The sequence below is a fragment of the Fistularia commersonii genome, chromosome 12, assembly GCF_037954325.1.
Source record: "Fistularia commersonii isolate RoL2024-O1a breed Wild chromosome 12, RoL_Fcom_v1.0, whole genome shotgun sequence".
Lineage (NCBI taxonomy): Eukaryota > Metazoa > Chordata > Actinopteri > Syngnathiformes > Fistulariidae > Fistularia > Fistularia commersonii.
Window position 1 is genome coordinate 2,691,679 of NC_141295.1, and position 11,257 is coordinate 2,702,935.

Below are 11,257 nucleotides of genomic sequence, written 5' to 3' on the forward strand. Positions count from 1 at the left end.
TCTCTTCCAGTGAGAGGGAGGTGCGACCCAGCTGCATGGGTTCGGGATCCCCAGGCTGCTGAGCCATTGAGGTGGAGTTGCTTGTCGAAGCACCCCCATGGGAGCAGGGTGGAAGAGAACGTTGGGTTCCCACTTGACTCTTCTCTCGTTGAAGAGCCTGGATTCGAAGATCGATTCGGATGGCTAAGTCAATCACCCCGTCCAAGGTGATGGGGGTGTCATGCGAAACCAGTTCATCTTTAATGTAGTCAGCCAAGCCATGGAGGAAGGCAGCACACAGGGCTGAGCTGTTCCAACTGCAATGGCTGGCCCTCGTGCAGAACTCATTGGAGTAATATGCTACTGTTCTTTCCTCTTGTCTCAGTCCCATCAGTCCCCTTACAGACTCAGAACCACACTTCGCAAAGCCAAAAACCTTGTGAAGCTCAGCAGCAAACAGGTTGAAGGAAGCACAGGCTGGAGACTGCCTCTCCCACTCAGCTGTTCCCCATAGCCGAGCTCTGCCCGTCAGGTGGTTGACAAAAGCAACCTTCGCCGGTTCAGTGGCAAAGGTGCGGGGTTGCAGGGCGAACAGTTGGTGATGAAGGGCCCACAAGTCTCTCGATCACGGTTGTAACGCTCCGGGGGCTCAGGAGCAGTACAGGAGCTGATGCGTCAGAGGAGGAGGCAGATCCAGTAGAAAAGGAGAGCTGGGAAAGTTGAGCTGCTAGCCATTGCATCTGTCCAGCTAATGCTGCTAGCACCTGTCCCTGCGCCTCAGCAGCGGACTGTCTGGCTTCAGCAGCAGATGCAGTCATCATGGCTTCATGTTGCTGCAGGACGCCCTCAATAGTCTTGAGGCAACTAAGTGGTGTGGGATTGTGTGCTGGGTCCATAGCTGTCCAGATTGTACTGTCACAGGTGTAGGATGAACCCAATTGCAGCACAAATGAATCAGGTTTGCAGTGAAACTGTTTTTATTCAGCAGGCACACAGATGCATCAGTGGGTATGGCTGGATTTGAACCCAGGTCTCCCAGGCAGGAACGGTACCACAAGACCAACAGGAATCACAGTGAGGCTCATGGGCAGATAATTGTCCACGGTTCTCAACAGGCTCAACGAGAGTGTTGGAGGGCGCGTTGAACTCACTGCAGTTGGATCGGGTCGGCTGACGGTACCAGCGGTGAGGAGCTGACGCAGTAGGTCAGGGCTGAGAGGAGAAGCAGAGGTCGGAGGAGGTTCGGGTCAGTACCAGGGAAGCAAATCCGGAAATAAACGCTGGAGAGTCAGGCATGAGAGCGAAGACAATCTGGCAAAGAGTGAGTGGAGTGGGGCTGCATATAAGCTGGCTTGATTGGAGATGGTGAGCAGGTGACAACAGCAGGTGAAAGCAGTGACACTGATGAGGGGTGTGGATGAGCAACAGAGCAGGGGAGAGGGAGAGCAGACTGTGACATCCAAACTTACTATAAAAATATTTATGATACATCAGGAGAAACTCAAGACAAAAGGAAATTAGAAGATATATTCAAAAATCTTCTCTTTGCATCTGAGGCAGACGAATTAATAGCTCCTGTCCGAGAAAACAAGATACAAGACGTTATTAAGTCATTAAAAAACAACAAATCCCCTGGCACAGATGATCTACCAGGTGAATTTTATAAGGCCTTAGGAGAGGAGCTTGTGCCAAAACTTTGTCAGATCTTCAATTATGCCTTACAGGAAAATGACCCACCTAAGAGCTGGTCTGAGGCAGTAATAACAGTTATACACAAGAAGGGGAAAGATCCATTAGATCAGGGGTGTCAAACATACGGCCCGCGGGCCAGAACCGGCCCGCAAGGGGATTCGACCAGGACCGCAGGATAATTTGAAAGTGAAAAAATGCTTAAAAGACAAGGATGTATTTTTTTTAATTAAGTGCAGTTCAAGAATTTTCCGCTAGGAGGCGCACTATTTTGGTCAGAGTAGACGACAATCCGCATCACTGAGACGGACCAATCAGCAGACGTCATCAATGCACCACCTGCTACTTGTTATGACGTTGTTTCTACCCTGTTCTCTACCTCCCCCCTACGCCCTCATTTAGCCAAAACGTCGTTATCAAAACAGAGAAAAGTGGTTAAAAAGTGTAGAATTTTCAAGAAAAATTGACTACGTCAACCTTTGTGCTTAGCGTGTTTGCAACAAGTTTCGGTATTTTAGGAATATAATATACGGCGCCGCTACGAGACTCATCAGAGCGAAAAATATGACAGCTTGTAAAGACAACTGAGAAGGGATAAGATCAACGAATTGCTGGCGGGTCTGAGGAAACAGCGTCCACTTTCACCGATAGCCGAGAAATCAGTGATGCAGCGGTAAAAGCCAGCTAGCTAATTGCTAGCGAATATGAGCAATTTAAAGTTAAGTCACCAGCTTAACTACAAACTAGTATGATGGAATTCTACTGTTCATGCAACACCATACAATTTTCAGTATGTATTGTATGAGTATGCATGTTTCATGGATGAAGTTTACACATTTACAGGACAGGTGAATTCTCCAATCCTTACACATTTAATAGCACCCTTTTTAGTTTGGAGGGTGTAGGCAGGGATTCGATTTAGATTTTATATGCACATGTGTAAATGGTTTAAAAATCCCTTTCTTTATAAGTCTTCATTTAATCTTAAAGTGCATTACTATATTTTTCAATACCAATTACTTGTTAAAGTTTTGTGCCTTTGTACGATCAGTGGGATCTCATGATCACATGATTGCAATTCATACATGTGAATGATAGAAGTAAATTGCACTTTTGTCTAAGGAAATATGAGGTGTTTCATGAAATGTTATGTAAAGGGATTGGTCATTAAATTCCAAGATTTTCTAATGTCCTTGTACTTCTTTACACTAAAACAGAGGAAAGACATGATATTTTGGTTATTTATTGTTGAATATGCTATTATTTTAATGGTCCAGCCCACTTGATTGGATACACTGGATGTGAAAGCTAAGTGGGAACTGGAATATAATGCCGTGATTGCTGAATGGGAGAGTTCTTGGATGCCCTGGCAAAAATGTTTAAGCAGCCCAACCTGGAGGGAGTTCAGCTGGAAGTTAAGAATAAGATATTTTAAAACTCCCTTGATAATAGCTCCTTATGATAGTAACTGTTCCCCCCTGTGTTGGAGGGGGCTGTGGCATAACGGAGGACTCTTCCCACATTTTCTGGGACTGCCCTAAACTGTGGTGCAATTTACTATGGGTACAGCATCAACAAGTGATTTAAGGAAAAAACAGGTGATTTTGCTCAGAGTTCTTCTATTAATTGCACATAAAATGATCACAGTAAACTGGCTCAAACCCTACCCACCTACCCTGGACCAGTGGCATCAAAGGCTTAAGGATGTAAACTGCATGGAACACATAACAGCAAACCTACAACTTCAGACAGACCTATATCTTGACAAATGAGCACCCGTCAAAAAATATGTGGAGAGTTGAGGAAATAAGTGAATTGCTAAATGAATGGTAGACATAATTATACCTATGAAGAATATTGTATATATTGTATAATTGTATATCTCATGACAAGATACAAGACAGTATCTTGTCATGAGGTTTTGTAAGAATGTGTGTCAGGATGCAGTCACAGGGCGGCACTGGCCTATGTCTCTCCAAGCCTGCCTTGAGGGGGAACGGAGCAGTGTCTCCCCGTGCCAGTCCCAAGCCCGGATAAATGCAGAGGGTTGCGTCAGGAAGGGCATCCAGTGTAAAACTTTTGCCAAAACCAAACATGCGAGTCAACGAAAACTATACCATACCGGATCGGTCGCAGACCGGGTTAACAATGACCGCCATTGGTACTGATGACCTACAGGGTACTAATGGAAATTGGGCTACTGTGGGTCGAAGAATAAGAACAAGAAGAAGAGGAGGAGTGCGTGTTCGGAAGCAGAGAGAGAGGAGGAAAAGAAAGAGTCTGGGACTGAGAGCAGGGACTTTGAATATTGGGACTATGACAGGAAAAGGTAGAGAGTTGGTCGACATGATGCAGAGAAGGAAGGTGGATATACTGTGTGTCCAGGAGACCAAGTGGAAAGGTAGTAAGGCTAGAAGCTTAGGAGCAGGCTTTAAGTTGTACTATTATGGTACTGACAAGAAGAGAAATGGAGTAGGAGTTATCATGAAGGAGGAGTTCATAAGGAACGTCCTAGAGGTGAAAAGAATGTCAGTTAGACTTATGAGTCTGAAATTGGAAATTAAAGGTGTGATGCTCAATGTTGTTGGTGGCTATGCCCCGCAGGTGGGATGTGAATCTGAAGAGAAGGAGAAGTTCTGGAATAAGTTGGATGAAGTGATGCAGAATATTCCCAGAAATGAGAGAGTGGTCATTGGTGCAGACTTCAATGGACATGTTGGTGAAGGCAATAGAGGGGATGAAGAAGTGATGGGCAGATTTGGTATCCAGGATAGGAATGCAGCGGGACAGATGGTGGTAGATTTTGCAAAAAGGATGGAAATGGCTGTAGTGAATACCTTTTTCCAGAAAAAACAGGAATATAGGGTAACTTATAAGAGCAGGAGGTAGGAGCACGTCGGTAGACTACATCTTGTATAGACGAGGTAACCTGAAAGAGATCAGTGACTGCAAAGTAGTTGTAGGTGAGAGTGTAGCCAGACAGCATAGGATGGTGGTTTGTAGGATGACTCTGGTAACAAGGAAGATGAAGGGGACAAAGGCAGAGCAGAGGACAAAATGGTGGAAGCTAAAAAGGGAGGAGTGTTGTATGGTTTTCAGAGAGGAGTTGAGAAAGGGTCTGGGTGGTCAGGGTGATCTTCCAGATGATTGGACAACAACAGCTAGTGTTATCAGGGAAGACAGGTAGGAGAGTACTTGGTGTGTCATCCGGAAGGAAAGTAGATAAGGAGACTCGGTGGTGGAATGAGGAAGTGCAGGAGTATATACAGAGAAAGCGGTTAGCAAAGAAGAAGTGGGATACTGAGAGGACTGAAAAGAACAGACAGGTGTCAGGATATCCTCTCGGCAGCCGAGAGGAGACACGGCTGAGTTCAATTAAGAATCAGCGCCAGCTGCAGCAGCGGCCAGCTGCCACTAATCAACATCTCCATAAAGAGCAGCGGCACGCACTGCCTGGCGCCAGAGAATTGCAACTCTATCGTGATTCTGTATTGAGATCCTGCCTGTGAGCCTACCTGCGAGACCCTGCCTCATGACCCCCCCTCCCTCCTCCTGTAACTCTGCCTGGGACCCTTCCTGCGACACCCTGCCTGCCTGTGACACCCTGCCTACCTAAATAAAAGAATTTCTACCCTGATTTCAGCCTTGGTGGTGTGGTTCCCTGCCCGAGTCTGCCCCCGGCCCGTGACAGAATTCTCTGGCCAACATGGACTCGGGGAGCCCACCACCGGGACCCGGTCTCAGCCCCAAGGTGGATCTCCAAGGCGCCCTGACCATGCAAGGCCAAGTGCTTGGACAACATGAGAGGATTCTGGGAGAGTTAGCAGATGCCGGACGTCAGGCCCATGGCAGGTTGGAGGCCATCTCCAACCGGCTCGCGCAGCTAGCCACCACCCCTGACACCTTAGATAGGCACAGCCAGACACTATGCGACCTGGCTGCCTCCCTACACCAGACTCAGGGGCAAGTGGAAAACCGCTTCGCCTGGTTGAGCCAGGTCTCCTCTGTCCTAGCCCAGAGATCGTTGCAGCAGAATCCTTATACTCCGGAGACCAAGGCGAATGTGGAGGATTTTTGCTACAGGTCTCACTAGTGTTTGGCTTATAGCCGACCTACCAGAGGGATGATCAGAAGTTAGCTTACACCATCAGTTTACTCACCAGAGCTGCACTACGCTGGGGGTCGGCGGTGTGGCGGAGAGGCGGACTGCCGTGCCGGTCCTATGCCGCTTTCACCGCCGAGATGAGAGAAGTGTTCGACCACCCTCTCCAGTGAGACGACGGAGCGAAACGCTTTGGCGACCTCACCCAAGGGGGGTGGAGTGTCGCTGAGTATGCCATTGAGTTTCGGACCTTGGTGGCAGCTTGTGACTGGAACGACCCAGCACTACAATACGCCTTTCTGAGGGGACTCAATGAGGAGCTGAAGGACAAGCTGGCGGCGAGGGACGGACCCCTGGACCTGCATGCATTGATCAACCTCGCAATTCGGATAGACAATCGTCTCCGCGAGAGGCGGCGGGAGAATAAGACCCAGGGACCCCCTTCGGACCGAGCCCGAACCCCAAACCTGCCTCGCCCCTATCTCGGCTTTTACCCCCCTCCACGGAGCCCAGATTTTCACAAAATTGGATTTAAGGAACGCGTACCAGTTGGTTAGGATCCGGGAGGGAGATGAATGGAAGACGGCCTTTAATACGCCCCTGGGGCATTTTGAGTACCTAGTAATGCCCTTTGGCTTAACCAACGGCAACAAGAAATCAATTCTGACTAGCTCAAGGGGGGAGTTAGACCTTAAGCTGCTCATTGGTGAGTTGCGGTTTTCTTTTGTTTTATACAGCTGCATCTCTTAGTTACATAATCCTCAATATAGCCCTTCATGTGAGGCCAGTAAAACCTCTCCCTGACCAGATGGAGAAGTCTTTCTGTGCCCATATGACTCATGTCATCATGAAGGTGTTTCAAGATGACATCCTGATATTTTCGAGGCAGGACGAACTGCTTCCTGGCAGGTGTCTGGCAGTAGAGTTCTCCATCCTCCAGGTGAAGTTTGTTCCACTCACGGAGGAGTCTGCGAGCAGGTCCCTTCACTGACCTCCGGACGCTATCCGCGAATTTGGTGGTTGTCCCTCTGAGTCTCATGACCTCCCCCACTGTGGGATCATCTCGTCGGGCCTGAATCAAGACATCCCGTTAGATTTCCAGGAAAGATGTGAAAGGTTGCAAAACTGAGTCGTGGTAGGAAGCAACGAGAGCTGCCACCCAAGCCACTTCGTTCTTCTGGGCCACTTCAGCCCCCTCCCAAACTGCATTCACACCTTCCTGGGACAGTTCCTCTGTGCATGCGGCCATGTAATGGTCCATCTCCACTGGCAGGCGAGACAGGGTATCTGCATCAATGTTACTATTTCCTGGCCTGTATTTAATGTTGAAGTGGAAGTCAGACAGTTCACCTACCCAGCGATGACCAACCGCGTTGAGTCTGGCTGTGCTCATAATGTATGTGAGTGGGTTGTTGTCGGTATATACGGTAAAGTGTGGAGCGTAGAAAAGGTAGTCCCTAAATTTCTCACACACTGCCCACTTGAAAGCGAGGAACTCTAACTTCCCACTATGAAGGTGATAGCTCCGTTCTGCAGGTGTCAGAGTACGTGACCCACTGTTGATATAAAACAGCCCCCAGGCCACGCTCGGATGCATCAGTGTGTAGGATGAACGGTAAGTTGAAGTCTGGGTATGCTAGGATTGGGGGATGGGTCAACATGTCAATCAATTCCTCCAGAATAGCCTGATGTTTAACAGCCCACTCTATCGGTGTCCTAGATGGCAGTTGGGGCCCTTTGCTTTTACCATGATGGCCCTGGTCCTTCCCCTGCAGTAACTCATATAGTGGCTGTGCTATTTTGGAGAACCCTTGGATGTACGAGCGGTAATAACTGAGAAAACCAAGGACCCTTCTCAGGTCGCCTATGGTCGCTGGGGGTTTGGTTTTTAGAGCCAGCACAGCCTCGTGGTCCTTTGCGTCGATTCGGATGCCCTCAGCACTGACTAAACGCCCCACATAACGAACTTCCGCTTTACACATCTCGCATTTCTCAGGCCTAAGTTTCACGCCATAACGTTGCAAAGCCTGGAGCACTTTTCGAACCACTTCTACGTGTGCTTCAAATGACTGGGAGTAACAGAGGATGTCATCCAGATACGGTATGCAGCAGTCATCCCTAAGGGAGCTCAGCATCTCCTCCATGCTCCTCTGGAAAGCTGCAGGGGCGTTCGAGAGACCAAAGGGAATCCGCACCCACTCATACAGCCCCCAGGGGGTGGTGAAGGCAGTTAGATGACGTGATCCTTCAGCCATAAACCCCTGGTGGTAAGCTTTTCCCTGGTCAAGGATACTAAACCAATTGTTTCCCCCCAGTGTATCAAGCAGGTCTCTTATTCGAGGCAACGGATGCCTGTCTGGCACGGTTTTCTGGTCTAGTAGCCGATAATCAATACAGAGGCGCAACGTGCCATCCTTCTTCCGCACGCACACGATTGGGGCAGCATAGGGAGACTTTGATTTTACAATCCACCCCTTCACAAGGAGGTCTTGAATGTATTCCTTGACCTCCCTAAAGAGTGGCTTTGGGATGGAGGTGTACGCTCTCTGTACGGGGATCTCATCTTTCAAACTGATGGCCATCTGCAGACTAGGATTACACCCAATGTCGTTACCGTCCCGGGCGAATGCTTTAGATTCCTCAAATAACATTCTCCTAACAACTTCTTGTTGTTCTTCCTTTAATTGCGCGAGGTCTACTGGTGGATGCCAAAGAGACTGGTCTGATTCACTAGGCTCAGTGGCGACTTCACTGACTGCCAAAACAGGCGTGGAGTGACCTGGGGGGTCAGTGTCCACGATCCGTCCTATATGCTGCAAAGTGCCTAAGGCTGTTTTCCTTGGTAGTATTACATCGTGCTTAGTGTTGTTGCCGACCGCTATCCTAACATAAGGCTTGGCTGAGTTCTGAACCTCAATTAAGGCTGTCCCTACATCAAGCTGTGCTGGAGGCTGGCTGCATTCATTTACTTCAAACAACACTAGGCGATCAGAGGGGTTCATGGTTGGAGGAACCCGGCACACGATCCAAGAAACCTGCCCAGCCGGGATAACTGTGTCCTTCCCACCTGTTCTAAGCTGTCCTAAGGGTTTGCTTCGCTCTGCTGTCTGAACAAAGCTCACCAGAGTTTCTGAGGGGATACTGAGATGGCGTTCTGGAGCAGTGTGGTCAGGGTTGGGAGTGACTGTTCTGGCTGCCCCTCGATAAGTTGCTCGAGAACATTAAATCCAATCAGTGGTCGGTCCATGGGCAAACTGTTGACCAGGACTGGGGTACAGATAGAGAGACTGGGGTCTTTACTCCCAGGCAAGTTGATCCTGAAAGGGATCCAGCCATCAAACGGGATGAGCTCCCCGGTGACTGCATGCACTTTCAATTCATCTATTCCCTCAGTGATTTCTGAAAGTGGCAGTATGTGGAGATCAGGCAAGCATCTCTCTTTCCAGGCCCGGCTTATCATGCTAACCTGTGCACCTGTGTCCATCAATGCGGTTACTGCCAGACCATTCAAATTACATTTAATTAGGGCCTTTTTCCCTAATAGTCGAGCAACAGCTCCTCGCCCGGTGCCTGACTCGATGACGGACAGAGCAGTGGCCTCATGGTGGCTGTTACTGGTCATTTCGGACGTGGTGGACGGGACAGCACCTGCTTGTTGCTTCTTAGGCTTCGCCTGACCACCCACCTTACTAACCCACTGACTTCGGGGCTTTTTCTCTGATCTGATCATTGGGGCCCCCGCTGCAGTGACCAGTTTGCGTTTCCTTGCTTTTTCTGTCTCTTTAGACAGCCTGCAGCTCTGTGGCCTTCTTCTCCGCATAAGAAACAATGGCAACAATCGGTGCGGTTTTGTCGTAGACAGTCAGTACATCCAAATGGCTTGTCTCTCGTTATTCCCGTTCTATTTGGGGTGTCCTGGGGAACAGGGTCTACTGGTTGTCGCTGGCTTTGTTGTCTCATAGACTACTAATCTAGTGAGTTCTTCGACCTTATCTGTTAGTTGTTTGATCTGGTCAGGTTTTGTTTGGACGGCCGTGCTCTCTGGTTCATCACTGCGTTGGCGAGCGATGCCGAGCTGGAGCTGTGCACTAAGTGGGCTAGTGGAGGCCTGACGACGCGAAGACCCTATCCGTCTCTGCCTTTCATTCTCCTTGTTGGTGATCCTTGCCACGTGGCGTAGTATTGTCTCGTCATTTACTTTTCCCCCTGACAGGAGAGGTTTCAGTTCTCGCCTTATGTCGTACTTATTTCCAAGCCCCTGGTAAATGGTGTGCTGGAAAACATCCTGAACCGTGGCTGGATCGTACTGTATGCATGTACAGGCATACAGTACAGTCCTGTTTCGGCCCTATCACCCGATAAAGAAACTGTTGTGGTGTTTCGCCCTCATCCTGCTTGGCACACATTAGCTCTTGAAACAACGCTGTACTGCTTTTCTCTCTCAGATGGACTTGGAGAAATCCTTTGAGTTCTACCACAGTAAGGTCGTCCTTGTTGATAAGCATCTCCTTAAAAGGCCCTGGCTTGATTATTCTCAGCACCCCTCGGACTATCTCTGTGTCACGGAAGCCTTCTTGGTGCCCTTCATCAATCTGCTTACAAATATTATTGTAGTTGATGTCCGATGAATAATCTCCAACTTGACCCCCTTGTATCTTGAACTTTCTCCTCTGGTGGTAGGGGAGATCTCTTAAGGAGAAGATCCCCTCGTGGGAGGCTGAGGCTATGGGCTGAAAGGCAGCCTGCTCTGCCGATGGCCATATGCTCTGTCTCAGCTTTTTACCCAATTCCTCATAGCTGCTGAGCATCTGTTGCAACTCAGCATATCCGGTACAGTCCTGACTGGAGTCATGAAATTGATAGAAATATTGCTAGGCAACAGGGCTAGATTAGCCTGTCTGACCTCTCCCGCCCTATGATCTGTGCTGTGGGATGTGTGGATTGTTTGGGGGGGAACACAGGTAGCTTGTGAGTCTAGCTCTGTTCTGTCAGCATATGAGATATTTGTTTTTAATCATAGTATCAATATTGTCCTACTGAATCAATAAGTCAAACGTTCCACAGTCCTCTAATTCAAGTAAATGCTTACTGTACATAAACGCACTGATGTACTCAAAGCATCCCTCCTGGAGCTCGGGTCAGTCTTGTCCCGCAGCCGGACGCACATCTTTGGCAAGCTTGAAGAGTTCCTTGGCTGATAGAGAAAGCAAGCTTTTCCTGATGTCCCACACAGGTCACGGATTCGGGGGGGGGCGGACTCTGGCAGGGAACCACAACTCAGAGCAGGAATCTGGGTTGAAAGCGCTTTATTTGGATTGAAGGGCAGGTATGGTAGGACAGGTTGCAGGCAGGACAGACCCCCAGGCAGGTTGGAGGCGGGAAGGACTGGGTCTCACCAGGACGGGTCCCAGGCAGGATCTCGGGCTGGGTCAAGGTCCGATGGTCCACCAGGGTTTCCCGGTCTACACACAGGGTCTGGTGGCTCAC